A 15,208-nucleotide genomic window follows, 5' to 3' on the forward strand; every position below is an offset into this window, starting at 1 on the left:
GGAAAATATAAATAATAAACTAGCAAGTGAATAAATTAAAAATGATAGATCATTCACTTTAACAGAAATAAAATATCAAATAAAAAAGTAAAAAAAAATAAGGCACTGGGCTTAGATTGTCTTATACCAGAACTATATAAAATACTGCCAGACGATGCAGTTAAAATATTAGATAAGGTCTATAGAGAAATAAAACAACTGCTGAAGTCCCCCCATCATGGAAATATTCCCTTATATCACCTATTTTAAAACAAGATAAGGATCCTACAAAGTGTTCATCATACAGACCCATTTCACTTTTAAATGTGGACTATAAGATGTTCATGTCCATTTTAGCTAACAGAATTAATCTATTTATACCTAAACTAATTAACAATAATCAGACTGGGTTTATTTACATAGACAAGTACAGGATAATGTAAGAATACATACTTTAATAGACTATGCAAATAAAAATAGAAAAGAACTTTCTATCATTAGTCTTGATTTAGATAAGGCTTTTGGCTCACTTAAATGGTTGCACCTGTTTAAAACAGTTAAAGTGCATAATTTCTCACCTGAGCTAATTGTATTAATCTCTAGGCTATACAATAACTCTTGTGTTTATGTTAAAATAGGTTATTTTCTTTCTAATTCCTTTAAATTACAAAAAGGTACAAAACAAGGTTGCCGTTTTTCCATTAGCTATAGCACCCTTTGCTAATAGCATTAGATCCAATAAGAACATTTATGGTATCAAAAATAAAAGAAGATTTTGAGCTAAAGATTCAACTCTTTGCTGATGATATTTTACTATAAACAGGAAATATAGAAAATTCATTAGAACATATAATTAGTTCTATGAGTCAGTTTGAAGAAATCTTGAACTTAAGATTTAATCATAATAAAACAAGTACATTATTAATTAACACAATTAAAAAATGCATACAAAAATATTCTAACTTCAATTGGAATAGCAATCAAATGAAATAACTTGGTATAACCATTATATCTAACAGTAATACAAATAAACTTTCAACAGGTTGTTGTTGATAAAATTTTAAGTTTAGTCATAAATTGGAACAAATACTTCTTCACCATGGAAGAACAACTGATACTTATTAAGATGGTAATATCTTACGATCTTTTGTACTATCTCCACCCAAAAAAAATGATGAAGAAGATAAATAATATTCTACTTAAATTTTTTGACATCCTAATAAACAAAGAGTTTTCTTTGATTGGCACAGAAAAGGTTGGAATAATGGTGGAAAAGGATTCCCTGATATTCAATTGTATACTACGTTAACAATTGTAAAAGTTATAACGCTGTGGATAAATTCATCTTGTGACTGAAAATGGAAACAAATACATCAACAAAGATTATTAGTAAATAATAAATATATCACAGCCAGTCATGAACAAATAGTGCCTAATAGTTTTGTCTAGTTATTAAAAGATATTTGCTAAATGGAATACACCCCTTCTCAAATACCCTATTTAAATTACATCATTTCCTCTTTCCAAACGTTCCCAAATAATCTAACCATTGTGCTAAAGACTTAATATTTTGTCTGTTTTAAATTGCATATACAAATGACTGGTTAGAAACTTATAACCTCAAGAAAATGTTAGTATTGAAACGACGAAGTAACTTAACTACTTGGCATCAATTCTTAAATAGCACTGATAAATATATATATATAAAAAAAAAATATATATATATATATATATATATATATATCTGGGATCCGTACAGATCCCCGACGGCACTTTCTGCCGAAGCAGAACTCACCGAACATATTTCTCCAAAAGTGATGTTCACTGAAGCAGCACTTTCGGATAAGTATGCTCATTGTGCCGGTCGTACTACGGTGCAGTTAAGGGAAAATTCCCTTTTCCCCACAGTAGTGCGACCTCGGAGTGAGAATATAAAAGTGGGGGGGGGTGCAGGGTGGCTTGCCCCCCTGCATAAAAGAAGATTTTTTTTTTCTAACTCACTTTAACGAAAGCGCTTTCGTTAAAGTGCGTTCGGTTATGGTGGATTCAGACTATTGAACAAAAGTTCAATAGTCCTAGATCCATATATAGATATATAAATATATATATATATTATTGAAAATGTATATATATTATTGAAAATGTAAGGTCCAAATACAATCAAGATTCTGAGAACTGGTTAATTTAACAAATATTTACAGACTTTGCGTACACAGAGATAAGATATTTAACCTAGATAAGAAATCATTCCCCAAATGATTGCAATTCTTAATTAATATAAATAATGCAATGAAAAATAAATCATATTTCTCACAAATTTTTTAAATTCTTAAATTAGATTTCACATATTTAGACAATTACTATTGGAATTACTCCTCAAAAATGAATAATGAAGACTTGACTGAAGAATACAAGAAACTTGACTGAAGAATACAAGAAAATAATATTAAAAGCTACACATTTTCATTACACTGGAAAACTTTCTGCTTGGAAATTCTTACACAGAGCTTTTGTCACTCCTAACAAAATTACAACAAAGAAATTAATAACTTCATTCAAGCTATATGTTCAGGTAGATATAATATTTCTAAATCTTTAGTTTTATTTAATACTCCAATCCCTGATATAATTAAAAAAAACAAGTGTCTCTTCTTTGATCTATTCTTCTTATTGCAAGAAAGGTTGTTGTTGTGTCTTTCGGCTTTTCCCGGTTAGGGGTCGCCACAGCGGAACTCCGGTCCGCTAATGATTGGCAGTAGATTTTTATGCTCGAGTTGCCAGCTCTGACGCACAACCTTCAATAAATGTACGCCCATTCATGCATGTCTCCAGACAGAAGACGCTATAGCTGAGAATCGAACGGAACAACGTCTTACTGCCAGGCGACAACACTACCGCAGTGTCTTATAGCAAGAAAGGTAATTACTAAAAATCGAAAAACGTAAAGTTACCCCCCCCCCCATGTATTATTATTATGGCAAAATGTATTTGCAGTAGTGAATTGCGTACTACAAAGATGAAAACTTCTGATTTTGCACAGTTGCTACTGAAGAATATGAAGTTCAAAACTCAAATATAGGTCATTATTTAGTGACTTCAATCCTCCGTGATTTGATCGAAAAATACAAATTTTATGAGGACAGTTGGGAAGAATAACTGTAACTACAGAAAGTCAGCTGAATAGCATGTCCTTAAAAGCCCCCAGGTTGTGTAACCTTGGCATTCTGGCTGGAAGTATCCAGATGATGCACATAAGACCCTGAATGTTTGGGTCAGAATCTTAAGAATTCAGAAGTATGGACATCTGGATAAACGCCACGTGGGATTAAAAAAAACAACAACTTTACAACACATTCTAAGTAACTTAAAACGTGTATAGCAAACTACTTTGTAACGTTGGTCCGTGCTATCTTCTAACAAATGAATTCAAAAAGAGTCACAATCCTGTGTGTCTACAAATACTACCAATGTCGATCATGAAGTAAATAGTAAGGTAAACAATTAAGCACACCAGTATCATCTGTAAGATAACCAAGAATTCTGCTTTAAAATGACGTACTTTTCTATTAACATACTTTACCGGACCTCTTTGCTTACACTATAAAACTAAAATACTTCACTCAGTTATACACACACTCCCGGTCCCAGCATAAACCGGCTTTTATTTGTAGCTGTACTTTGAAAAACTTCCGGGTGGCAGCCGACGGAAGAGTTTGTTTTGAAGCTCGCTTTCTGATTCTAGTTGTTGCAACTTCTACACTTGAGCATAATGGCAAGAGTCATAGCTGTACTGCGTGATGTTATGTAGTTTTAAAACGTGTACGGAGTGACAGTGGTTTAAAGTAGTTGTTGGTTTCAGTTATAAAGTTATATTTTCCTTTGTTCTGTAAAAAAGGAAGTTAAAAATCAGACTGGTAACTCAAGAGGTTGGATCCCAGTCGAGGTACGTCCCAAGTGAAGAATACTAAAAATAAGATTAAACGTATTGTAAATGCTGTCGTTGTAGTTTTACTATGTGTGCCACTAATAGACGGGGTTGTCTTACTTGTTTCTTTAAAGATACATAATTATGAAAACAATTGAAAATAACTCATTTTGGTGGGTAATTATGTAGTTGTCAGATGTGATGGTTAATGTTGTCCATTGATTGTGATCCTTCGAAGAGGTTGAGTTTCTTGTGATTTTAGCCTTTGTTGGTTCACTGTTTAGGCGTAGTAGCAGGGAGAGTGAGGGTCCCGTAGTCCAGCAGTAGCTAAAGTCACATTCCATTTCGTATTCATATCCTTAAGATATATTGTGAAAATGTCTGATGGCTCTGTATTTTGGAATATGTGCTGAGGGTCCACAGGTCTAGAGAAAGTGGACGCCATATGATCCTTTTCATTTTCACATTTTTAATAACTATTGTAAAAATATTTTTTACTTCAAAACGCTTTGTCAGCGTTGTCTTTTTAGAGTTATGTATATGATACTGGGGGAGAACACTGATCTACATGGGCTGTTTTCAGACCCTTTCTGGGTTGTTTACGCTAAAACCAACTTAACAAAGTCTCATCAAGGGACATAAACCTAGCACTTTAAGCAAACTCTTGCATTTCATAACCAGGGAAGATATGTAAAATGCAGAATGTTTACAAAATTATCAGGATACAGGATAGTAAAGAAGAAATAGAAATGATATGCTTAATACAAACCCCCTTTTAGTAAATTAGTAACATCATTCCCTTAGTCTTTACAGTCCATACATTTTAGTTTGTACAGTTTGCTCTATTTACATTTACTTACTGCAAATGCAATAAGTAGCTAAATGCAAATGTGATAGACAGCTTGTAGTCAGTTTATAGAAGCAAGTTAGAAAATAGAGGGTGCAAGGGAGGATATAATTAGACCCTAGTTATTCCCCTTATGAATATGAGAAGGTAGCAGAAATGAATATGTGGGATAGCAGACTTGAGTTATTTTTAGAAAGGATATTGAAAGCTTGGGTGTTTTAGAAGGGAGGCAGGATTGTTGCAAGTGTTACCATTGAAAGCTTGGGTGTTTTAGAAGGGAGGCAGGATTGTTGCAAGTGTTACCACTGGATGTTTAAACTAACCTAGATTAAGTGGATTGAGGCCACAGCATCAAGAAGAGTTAACAGATTCAGGTTGGATTATTTTGTATAAAGCATTTGAAGTAGCTTCTTCAAGTAATAGCTTCTTTTTAGCTTTATAATCCAGTCTAGGTATCAGTGTTTATGAATAAGGTGGGCATATATTCCCATAGTTTATATACTAAATGAAAACTCCAGCCAAGCTAGAACCTCCACTGAGTGACCTCCCAAACCTCCTGTAACAGAGGCACATGGGATATATGCAAATGACCATTATGAACATCAGGTGTTTCAGCTATATGGAAATTCTGATTGTCCATGACTTTTACATTTGAAGTAGTTTTAATGGACAATTTCAGGCCAATAAAGCCAAACCATCAGCTGGGTATAATAACCCTGTGTTTCTTTTGCTTAGTCAAACATTCTGCTTATGCTATGCTGATGAAGTCATAACAAGGCCGAAATATGCATATCTATTGCTAGTGGGGGTTGGCTTTATTGGCCTGAAATTGACCATTAAAACTACTTCAAATGTAAAAGTCATAGGCATTCAGAATTTCCATATAGCTGAAACACCTGATGTTTATAAGGGTCATTTGCATATATCCCATGTGCCTCTGTTACAGGAGGTTTGGGAGGTCACTCGGTGGAAGTTCTAGCTTGGCTGAAGTTTTGATTTAGTTTTTTCTGATTGTTTTTTCAGTGTAACCTTCTAACTCTGTATCATAGTTTATATACTAGAACAAAGAAAACTATGATCACTGCAGTGGATTTTTTTGTGCGGGGGAAGGGGGTGGGAGTTATTGCAAGGATGGGATACTGGAAGGAATGGATATTGTGACTGAGAGAGCGCCTACCTTCCAAGAAAGGAAACATCACCATTTTGAGGAGCTTAAAGTTTTGCCTTTTGTGGTAGTGTGAGACATCCAACCTATAGATAGAGTTGGACACTGATGCTATTGACTGGGGGAGGGGCTACTGTGATGAACCAACATATCATGTTGGAGTTTTTGTTTTGTATGTACTGGATGGTATTGTTGCAGTGAGGTAGGTAAAAGAAAACTCCACCCGAAGCCCCCAAAATATGTTTTTTTTTCATTGCATCTTGGTATTTTGTGCTCTGTTAATGCCCCAAAGTCATTCTGAGTGCATTGTGTAATGTTTTGGTATGCTTTACTACAAAATGGCTGTTGTGGGGCCTGCTAACTTGTTCTGGTCCTGTTTTACAGGGTCTCTCTTTCTTTCCAAGAATCTATTTCAAGACCCATTTATATGACTTTGTATGACATAAGAAAGCTTGGCTTTTATCCTGCCATTTAGATAAAATAGCGGCACCATGAGTCTTCACATATGTCTTGCACAGACTTTGCAACTTGACTCTCTTTCTCTGAATTACCCTGATACACAGTGTTGGGGAAGCTTTTCCTAACCTTTTAGCTCATTTTAATATCTCATTAAAATCATTTATGTAAGATTATTGAGTTGTAGTCCTCCAGCTATTGACAGACCCTCCACCACACTTTTATAGGATCATAGGAGGTTACTAGGCTATTGGCCCTGGGGCTCTTGCAAGCCCAGCCAAGGTTTTATTCCAAAAATAAACCTCAGTCAGCACCTGTCATCCCTGTCAATGAGGGACACAAGTGGAACCCTGGGAGAAATTTGTGGTTTCCCATCCAATCATTAAGGTTGCACTTGAAGAGGGTCAGAGAGGTGCTCCGTTTGTCATGTATACAAAGATATTCGAGAGACAGGGTAGCCGCAAACTTGGTCAGCCACAGGCCGTTGGTCTTTGCCTGGACCTCTGAGAAGTAGATGCCAAATAGTAAGGGTCCCATGACAGATGCCTCGGTAACTCCACTAGTGACAGGTCTGCTATCAGAGGTGGAGGTGCCTGTTTTGACTTTGAGGGTCTTGTCGGTGAGCCAGTTGGCCACCCACCTGATGTGATAGGGATGTTGTGTTAGCTTTACGATGATGCTCGATTGGGGGATTGTGTTAAAGGCCTTGGCCAAATCAATGTAAGCTGTATGTACTGACTTTCTCTTATCCAGGTCCTTGGTGACAATCTCAAAGAAGTCATCCAGGTTCAACAGGCAAGATCTGCCCTTGACGAATCTGAACTGGGTGGGGTCAAGTGCTTGGAGATTGCCTGTGTTCTTGTTTATGAGATCCATGATAATACGCTTCATGGCTTTACTTTTCAGACTTGTCAAGCTAACGGGGTGATAGTTTGCAAGGTCAGTAATGGCACCACCTTTGTGCAAGGAGATGGCAATGGCACTTCTCCACTCTGCTGGAATGAAGCCTGTACTTAGGCTGTGGTTGAACAGGGTGCTGAATGACAAAGCCAGTCCTTGCTGGAGATGGTGCAGAATACAGCCTGGGATACTGTCGGGCCCCATGGGAGCTGTGTTCTTTAACTGGGATAGGGCCTCTAGTACTTGATCTACAAGGATGTGAGGTGCAGACAAGTATCTCTGGGATGTTGAAATGTCTTTGGGGGGGACAGGGGGATGAAGTTTGTGCTGCAGCTTTCAGCTTGCAGGTTGGCTAAGTCAACAGGATTGGTGTAAGTGATACTGTTATGTACTAATCCAGAACAAACCTGGTCTTTGCCATGGAGGTTCCTGATGTAACTGAAGAAGGCTTTGTGGTTTCCCTTTGTTTCAGAGGCTAGTTTCAATTCATAATTGGCTTTGGAGGCTTTCACTAATGATCTAATTTGCTTGTTGAGGCTAAGGAGGAAGTTATTCCAATTTGGAATATGTTTCTTTTTACCCTTGGACAACAGTTTCTTCCTTTTGTTGTAAAGCCTATTGATAGAAGATGTCCACCAGGTTTGTGTTTCCTTGAGGAGCAAGTTTTAGTTCTGTTGGGTATGGCTGAGTCCATGCAGTTGTACAGGTGCTTGTATACTGCATTGGCATACTGTTCAGCATAGTTGTCTGCATCCTTCAAGGGGGTTGGTGGTGTGAAGCTACATATAACCTCCCTCAGGAGGTTGTAGCCAGTTTTTGAGCTTGATTATGGTTGGGGAGAAGTTGGGTAGGATAGAAGCTTTGAATGAGACAGTCGATGATCTGATCTCACCAGGGAAGAACATGCTATGGGAGTGGTGCAGCGGTCACCTATGTTGGTTGAGATCCAAGTCCAGAATGCTATCTACCCTTTGTGGGGGATGAAACGAGCCGGTCTAGTGCGTTAGAACTGATGACGTCAAGGAATCGTTGAGTGCGTGCATTAATGCAGGAATAGTTCACCCAGTCTGTAGTTGAAGTCACCAAGGATCAGGGTGTTAGGAGGTACCTTGATGGAATCAAGTAGATCCAAGTAAGAGGAGTTGGTGTCCTGAGTCATGGAAGGGGGGGGGTCTGTAGCTGGCTATAACTTGGATGGGTGTCTTGCCAACTGTCAGTTGCACCTGGAGTAGTTCCAGTGTGTCATGCTGGAAAATCAGTTTGGAGGTGTGCCTGTCCTTAATGAAGGTAGAGACTCCACCATCCTTAATCTTCCTCACCTCATTTGGGATCAGAATGTGTAGAATGAGGTATAGCTTAGTAAGGCAGGGGTGCTTTCTGTAGCCCTGAACCAAGTTACTGTGACTACACAGACATCGGCATCTTCCCGTGCAAGGAGAGCCTCCAGTGAGTGGATTTTCAGGTTAAGTCTCCTAGCGTTAAGCAGCATAACCTTCAATTTGCTTTTTAACAGATCTTTTATGTTGAAAGATTTGTTTTTGGGACCTTGCATAAAAAAGGCTCAAAGGGGGGGGGGGGGTAAGAGCCTTGGCAGGATCCAGAAACCCAGTGGTGACAGGTGGAGGCCATCTCTGGCAAAGCATTGAGGCCTGTCGACCATGTAATTCCAGGCAGACAGATAACTGGATCCCCTTGGAATGACACCAAAAACCAATCCAATTGTTGAAGTCAATTTTTTTTGTTGGTATTGTGGTATAATTCTTTGTGAGGGTAGGATGCTGCTTAGGTCTAGGGTCATACCTGCCTGGGACATGTACTCTGAGAGCTGAATCATGCCTCTCTTCTTATAGTCCAGGGAGGTACTTCTTTCATTCACACCGACATGGACAATGACAGAGTTGTACTTGTGGAGACACTTAAGTGCGTGCATGATGTGGCGGATTCAGCACCAGACAGACAACTGACCGTGACCTTCTCCTTGTCGAGCCTGGTGATGGGGGTATCAGTGTGTCTCACAACTGAGCCACCAATGACTAGTATGTTTGGTTTATTGTTATGTCTTGTGGGCTGTGATGGTTTATTGTTGGCTGTGTTTGGGAGACACTGGTGTGTTGTCTACTGTGTTTGATGTGTTTGGTGTTGTGTGTGGAGTGTTTGTGTGTTTTGGAGGTCTCTGCTGCTTAGGTAAGTTTTTATTGAGGACTTCTGCATAGGTGTGTGTGTGTGTTGTGCTTGGCTGTGTGCTGTGCTTGGTATGGTGTTTGTGCTGTTAATCTCCTCTTTGTCAGGAGTACTGACTGATGCAAGAGAGCATGGACTCCAGGTTACTGATGTACATGCATTTCTCACAGGTAGAAGAATTATGTGCTAGGAGAAGATGGCTGTCCGTAAACATGAGGCAGTTGCTACACTGTCTCAGTATGCTCATGTCGACTGTCTGGCAGGAGAAACTGATGGGAATTGTCCACACATTTTACATTAGGTGTCATACTTATTAGTTTGTCAAAGGAGCCTTGATCTTGGTCACTTGTAACTGACAGCTGCTACAACTTACTAGGTATTTGCAAGCTACTTGTATTCCCTACTGTCTGCATTTGGAGTCTGTGTCTATCTAACCATGAATTCTGTAGATACAGATATGTACTGCATTTGTTTATACCTTTTATCATTGTATGACTCGAGTCATGTTTTCTCTGTCTTCATAACATACACTTTCTTGTAGAATTTTTTAAAAACATGTATAGTCTTCAGGACCAAAGTTTATTAAATTCTAAGCTTCAGTTAATTGTGGAAAAATAGTCTCTCATTAGCTGTTTATAGTCCTTTGCTCATCTCTGCAAGACAGTTGCATGATATAAGATGTGGGCAGCAGTTCTGAAAACTACAGTATTTCTGCACAACGGGCTAGTTCATGCAAGCTCAGACAAATTTCTTTCAGAAATAATATGATATCAGAATAGGGAAGTACTAAGACTATCATGATCTGTGCCAGGGAACATATGGAAATAAAACATTGAAAGGTGCTTAAGGCTTATTGAGTTTGAAAAAAAAACAAACTGGTGATATTACAGGGAGAAAACATAATTCCAGGATAAGTTTAATTGGAGGGTGGAGAATTCCTTAAACTGTGTATAGTGAATGTAAAATATAAATCAATAAAAAGCAGCAGGTCTACCAGGCTGAGTCATAGTTTAATAAAACCAGATTACATGAGCACTTTTGGGTCTAAGCCCTTTATTAGATAACATACACATCCCATAACACAAGTTTTAAAATAAACATTATCCAATCAAATGTCAGTATTGCACCCTCCTTTTCAGGACTGGCTTTAGGTGTACAACCCCATTTAAACCAGGAACTTTGTCTGCTGCTAGTTCTATGATCCACTTCATCTCATTATATTCTGTATGGTTAACCAGATCCCCTCCCCTAATGTTAACATGCATAATTTGTAAGACCATAAAATTGAATGTATGGCCAGAGTTTCTTTGTATGTGCTGATATAATGTATTGTGTGTATTCTGCAGCCTTATGGCCGAAAGGTGCTGCAAGAGCCTATTCTTCAGCATGCCGTTCGTTTTTTCCACATAGAACGAGGTACACATCTGGCACTTAGCCAAATAAGCAACATTTAGTGTTTTACAATCTGCGTAATTATTTAAATAGTACTCCCTACCTGTTGTGGGATGTTTTAAATCGATTGTGTTCATAATATGAGGGCATGCTTTGCACTGCCTGCAAGTAAAAGTCCCCTTTACGAAGGAATATATTTCTCTTGGGGGTCCTTTGTTCCTGACAAAGTAGATCTTTCAAGTTCTTATTTCTTCTGAAACCAAAGGATGGGGTCCACCCAACAACACCACCTATGTTGTCATCAGTTAGTAATATCTTCCAGTTGGGTCTATATTGATTCAGCGAACGCTTAAAAAGCGAACGCTGATTCATTGACCCTATTTCAGCGAATGCTGAAAATCCCGAACACCCTGAACAGCAAATTTTTTCTCAGGGAAAAAAATGCTGGGCCGGTTTCGGGAGTTTGCCGTTTCCTCCACTGTGGTGCGATCTATGAGTTGGTATATTTAAGTAGGGGGTGTGTGGGGGGCCCCACATTAAATAATGTTTTAAGTTTTTATTTTTATATATTTTTTTTTTTTTTTTTTGCAGAACAGTGATTTTTTTTCCCTGGGAAAAAAAAGTCACTGTTCCGAGTGTTCGACATTTTCAGCATTTGCTGAACTAGGGTAGAAATGTTCGCTTTTTTTAAGCGTTTGCTTATTTAATATAGACCCCTTCCAGTTGCGTTTAATAATCTCACATATACTCCCTATGTCATTGGTATATGTTAACATCATGCGCACATTTTTGTCACTAACTTTGGGTATATTCTCACCAATTTATATTTCGCTTTGACTGTTTTTGGGCAGTGGACCTTAAGTGTAAGGCTTTCATTTTGGTTTTATTTGTTTATAGTGAATGGAAAGCTTTTGCCCTCTATTGAGATTGACATAATATTCTTATTGCTCAGTAGTGCTGATATCAGCTTGTTAACGCGCTGTTTGAAAGAAGCATTAATTTCTGGCAATATACTGTTCATGCACTAGTGTGCCTTAAGGAGTCTGACTAAAGCAGGAATGTTGAATTGAAACAGGCTTCCCATTTTACAATAACCATATCTCTGTTTTCTGAACTTTAACTTATTCTGCTATTTTTATACCATATACCATGATTGTAAACTATGAAAATAATCTACAGCAGTTATTGCATACACTGCATTTTTGACCTGCTTATTTTTCTCAGTGATGAATTACACAAGAAGAGTTGCATTCAGAAATGTTTTTTTAACTTTTTGATTAGTTAAAAAAAAACTTAGCAGTTATGCTTTCAGTGTCAAAATAATGGGGGAAGTGTCACTTTATGTAAAACCTTAAAACTTTAAACCCTTGAACAGTGTTTATAATGTCAGCCCTTCGGCACATGTTTAGTTCATAGCCTAGTACTTACCTATCTGCCCGAGGGCATCTGTAAGCCTAGCCAGAATGTGTTGGCTTTCGCCACCCCCTTAGATTAGTTCCCTGTGCCTCTGTCCAGCAGAGCCATTAGTTCCCTGTGCCTCTGTCCAGCAGAGCCACTGCAGTGATCTCCAGGGTAAATGTTCTGTTTCCCATCCATCCGTCAAGGTTTCTCTTGAAGAGTGTTAGTGAGGGGCTCTGCCTAATGTAGAATGGAATCCTGTTCCAAAGCATGGGGAGTCTCTGGGACAGGAATCTATACCTCCAGCACGAGCACGTCCTATTTATCATTGTGGTGAGGTGTAGATCCCTAGAGCGTGTGGCTCTCTGGGATTTCTTTTTTTTTTTTAAAGTGTAGCATGTCCATCAATTCTGGGTTGGACTTGCCCTTATATGTCAGGCAGAGATCAGCTCTGAGTAAACGGTATGCAACCGAGTACAGCTGGACTTTCTTCAGTCAGGCTGCACAGGGCATCTGTCTGAGGCCAGTAATCCTCTTGGTGAGGTACTTCTGTGGTCTTTCCAGCTGTTGCAGGTGTCTTGTAAAGTACATCCCAAATGGAGCATTGTACTCTGATGGGTCTGATGAGTGATGAGTAGAGGGGCACAATAACCTCTTTTGTTCTAGATATGAACACTTTTGTGATTAGGTGGGTCACAAAAAAGAATTTTCTAACCACCTTGGCAATATGATGATCAAAGGAGAGATTACAATCTACTTGGGTCCCCAGATCCCTTATTACATTTTCTGTATTTAGGGAACTACTGCGTATGTTGTAGTTCGCTGGCACTTTGGTTTTTCCAAAGGGGATGACTATGCACTTTTTGGCATGTAGCTTGAGGCCATGATTTTGACACCAGGTATCAGTCTCAGTGAGACCCTTCTGGAGGATGTCTGTATCAGCTGGAGAGCCAGTTATGGCCCCCAGTTTGCAGTCGTCTGCGAACTTTGTCAGCCATAGTCCTCCTGTGCTTGCCTGTACCTCTGAGAAGTATAAACCAAACAGGAGGGGGTCCCAGGACTGAGCCCTGGGGGACGCCACTTGTAACCAGTTTAAAATCGGACCTAGAGCCTGCAACTCTCACCGTGTGGGTTCTATCTGTGAGCCAGTTGGCAACCCATCTCATGACGTAGGGGTTTATGTTTAGGCTGCTGAGCTTGTCTATAATACCAGAATGGGGAATGGTGCTGAAAGCCTTTGCGAGGTCTAGGTAGGCTGTGTAGACCTCCTTTCCCCTCGTCTAAAGCCGTGGTAACTGTCTCAAAGAAGTCCACCAGGTTTAAGAGGCATGATCTGCCCTTAAAGTCAAACTGGGTAGGGTCCAATGTTTGGAGGTTCCCAATGTCTCTGTTAATGAGTTCCATGGTGATGCGCTCCATAGCCTTGCAGACCAGGCTTGTAGGGCGATAGTTCCCAGGGTCCATTGTGGCAACATCTTTGTGGAGCGAGATAACTGTTGCTGTGCGCCACTCTATCTGTATGTAGTCTGTAGAGAGGCTGAGTTTAAACAGTGTGTTTAGGTGAGGGCTTAGTTCATTTTGGAGCTCATGTAAGATGCAGCCTGGGACACAGTCTGTTCCCATTGAAGCTGTGTTTTTGGCTTTGGATAGGACTGTTTTAACCTGTGTGTCAGTGATTGCCGGGGCTCTACATTCTTCTGGTATGGTTATGGGCCCTTTAGGGGGTGAAAGGGGAGTAAAGTTTGCACTAAACCTGTCAGCCAGAATGTTGGCAACATCAGTCGGTTCAGTGTATTTTGTGCCATTCTGCACTAACTCAGAGCAGATCTGACAGTTTCCACTTAGATTCTTGACATAGCTAAAGAACGCTTTGTGGTTATCTTTGGAGTCCTTGGCAATTTTTCTTTCGAAGCTAGCCTTGGATGATTTTATGAGGTATCGTAGTTTCTTGCTGATACTGCTCAGGGATGTCTTTCCTTCTTGGACTTTTACTCTCTTCTGTACTAGTTTCATCCTCCTATTGTATAGCTTATTTATGGCAGGAGTCCGCCAGACTGGTTTCCTTTTTTTGGAGGAGTGAGTCTTGGTTTTGCTTGGGATAGCACAATCCATGCATTCTTGCAGGTGCTCATAGAGTGCCTTTGTAAGGGATTCAGCAGCTTGGACAGTATTGTCCTTTAGCATGGGGGCTGTGAACCTTTCCATCTCGGTCTTAAGTAACGTGAAGTTTGCTTTTGAAAAGTTTTTCACAATGGTTTCCTTTATTGGGGGTGGGGCGGAATGTGGATATTCAGAGTGATTAGTCTATGGTCTGATCTAACCAGCGAGGGGTTGACCTGCGGTGTGGAACACCAGTCGCCCATTTTGGTGATGACCAGGTCCAATTTCAAAAATTAGTTCAGATTGTACCAAAATTCTGTGGCTGGCAGTACTACCACCTGACAAAGTATTTTTAGACCTATCAATGATGAAGTTCTTAAAAGAGAATCACAAAACCCGAAAAATGCTTTCTTTATTGCTTTCATGAAGTTTTGTCTTGTAGGTTCACACTGTGATCAGAAATTGATGACAAATAGAACAGAATGACAATGAGAAATATATTTCTGCCTCCAGAAATGAGATAAATATAGCCTATAACGGGATAGACTTGGCCTTTAACGACATGTTACTAGACGGTTCTGTTAGTTTTAGGACTTTTTCCTACCTTAAGAATGATAAACCCAGAATACCCTCTATTTTTGGCATACCAAAATACACAAGAATATAGAGGAACCACCTTTGAGGTTGATTGTTTCAGGAGAAGGATCAAAAACAGAACCACTAGCCAAGTTTGTAGATTTTAAAGTGAAAAATCTTTGGTTAAATGAGAATGAAATCCTGAAGGACTCTTGGGATTTTTAAGTACTATCACACCAGACCTATTCAATAAGGACATCCTCTTTGTAACTATCGACTTAGTCGACTT

General features: G+C 39.1%; 1 protein-coding gene across 4 annotated transcripts in view; it reads left to right on the forward strand.

The window, feature by feature from the left end:
- The first annotated feature begins 2,835 nt into the window (after nt 1-2,835).
- The window catches only part of ERCC1 (ERCC excision repair 1, endonuclease non-catalytic subunit), a 1,099,273-nt gene continuing 1,086,900 nt past the window's right edge, over nt 2,836-15,208 (forward strand). For 2 of the 4 annotated variants that reach the window (XM_044084337.1, XM_044084338.1), the window contains exon 1: nt 3,654-3,922. The gene's annotated coding sequence lies outside the window, so the exon portion shown is untranslated. Of the gene's footprint in view, nt 2,898-3,653; nt 3,923-15,208 lie in introns of those variants that run through there. The other 2 variants (XM_044084339.1, XM_044084340.1) reach the window with 2 other exon arrangements.

Source organism: Protopterus annectens, chromosome 9.part0 (assembly GCF_019279795.1).
Source record: "Protopterus annectens isolate FY-2018-M chromosome 9.part0, PAN1.0, whole genome shotgun sequence".
Classification (NCBI taxonomy): domain Eukaryota; kingdom Metazoa; phylum Chordata; order Ceratodontiformes; family Protopteridae; genus Protopterus; species Protopterus annectens.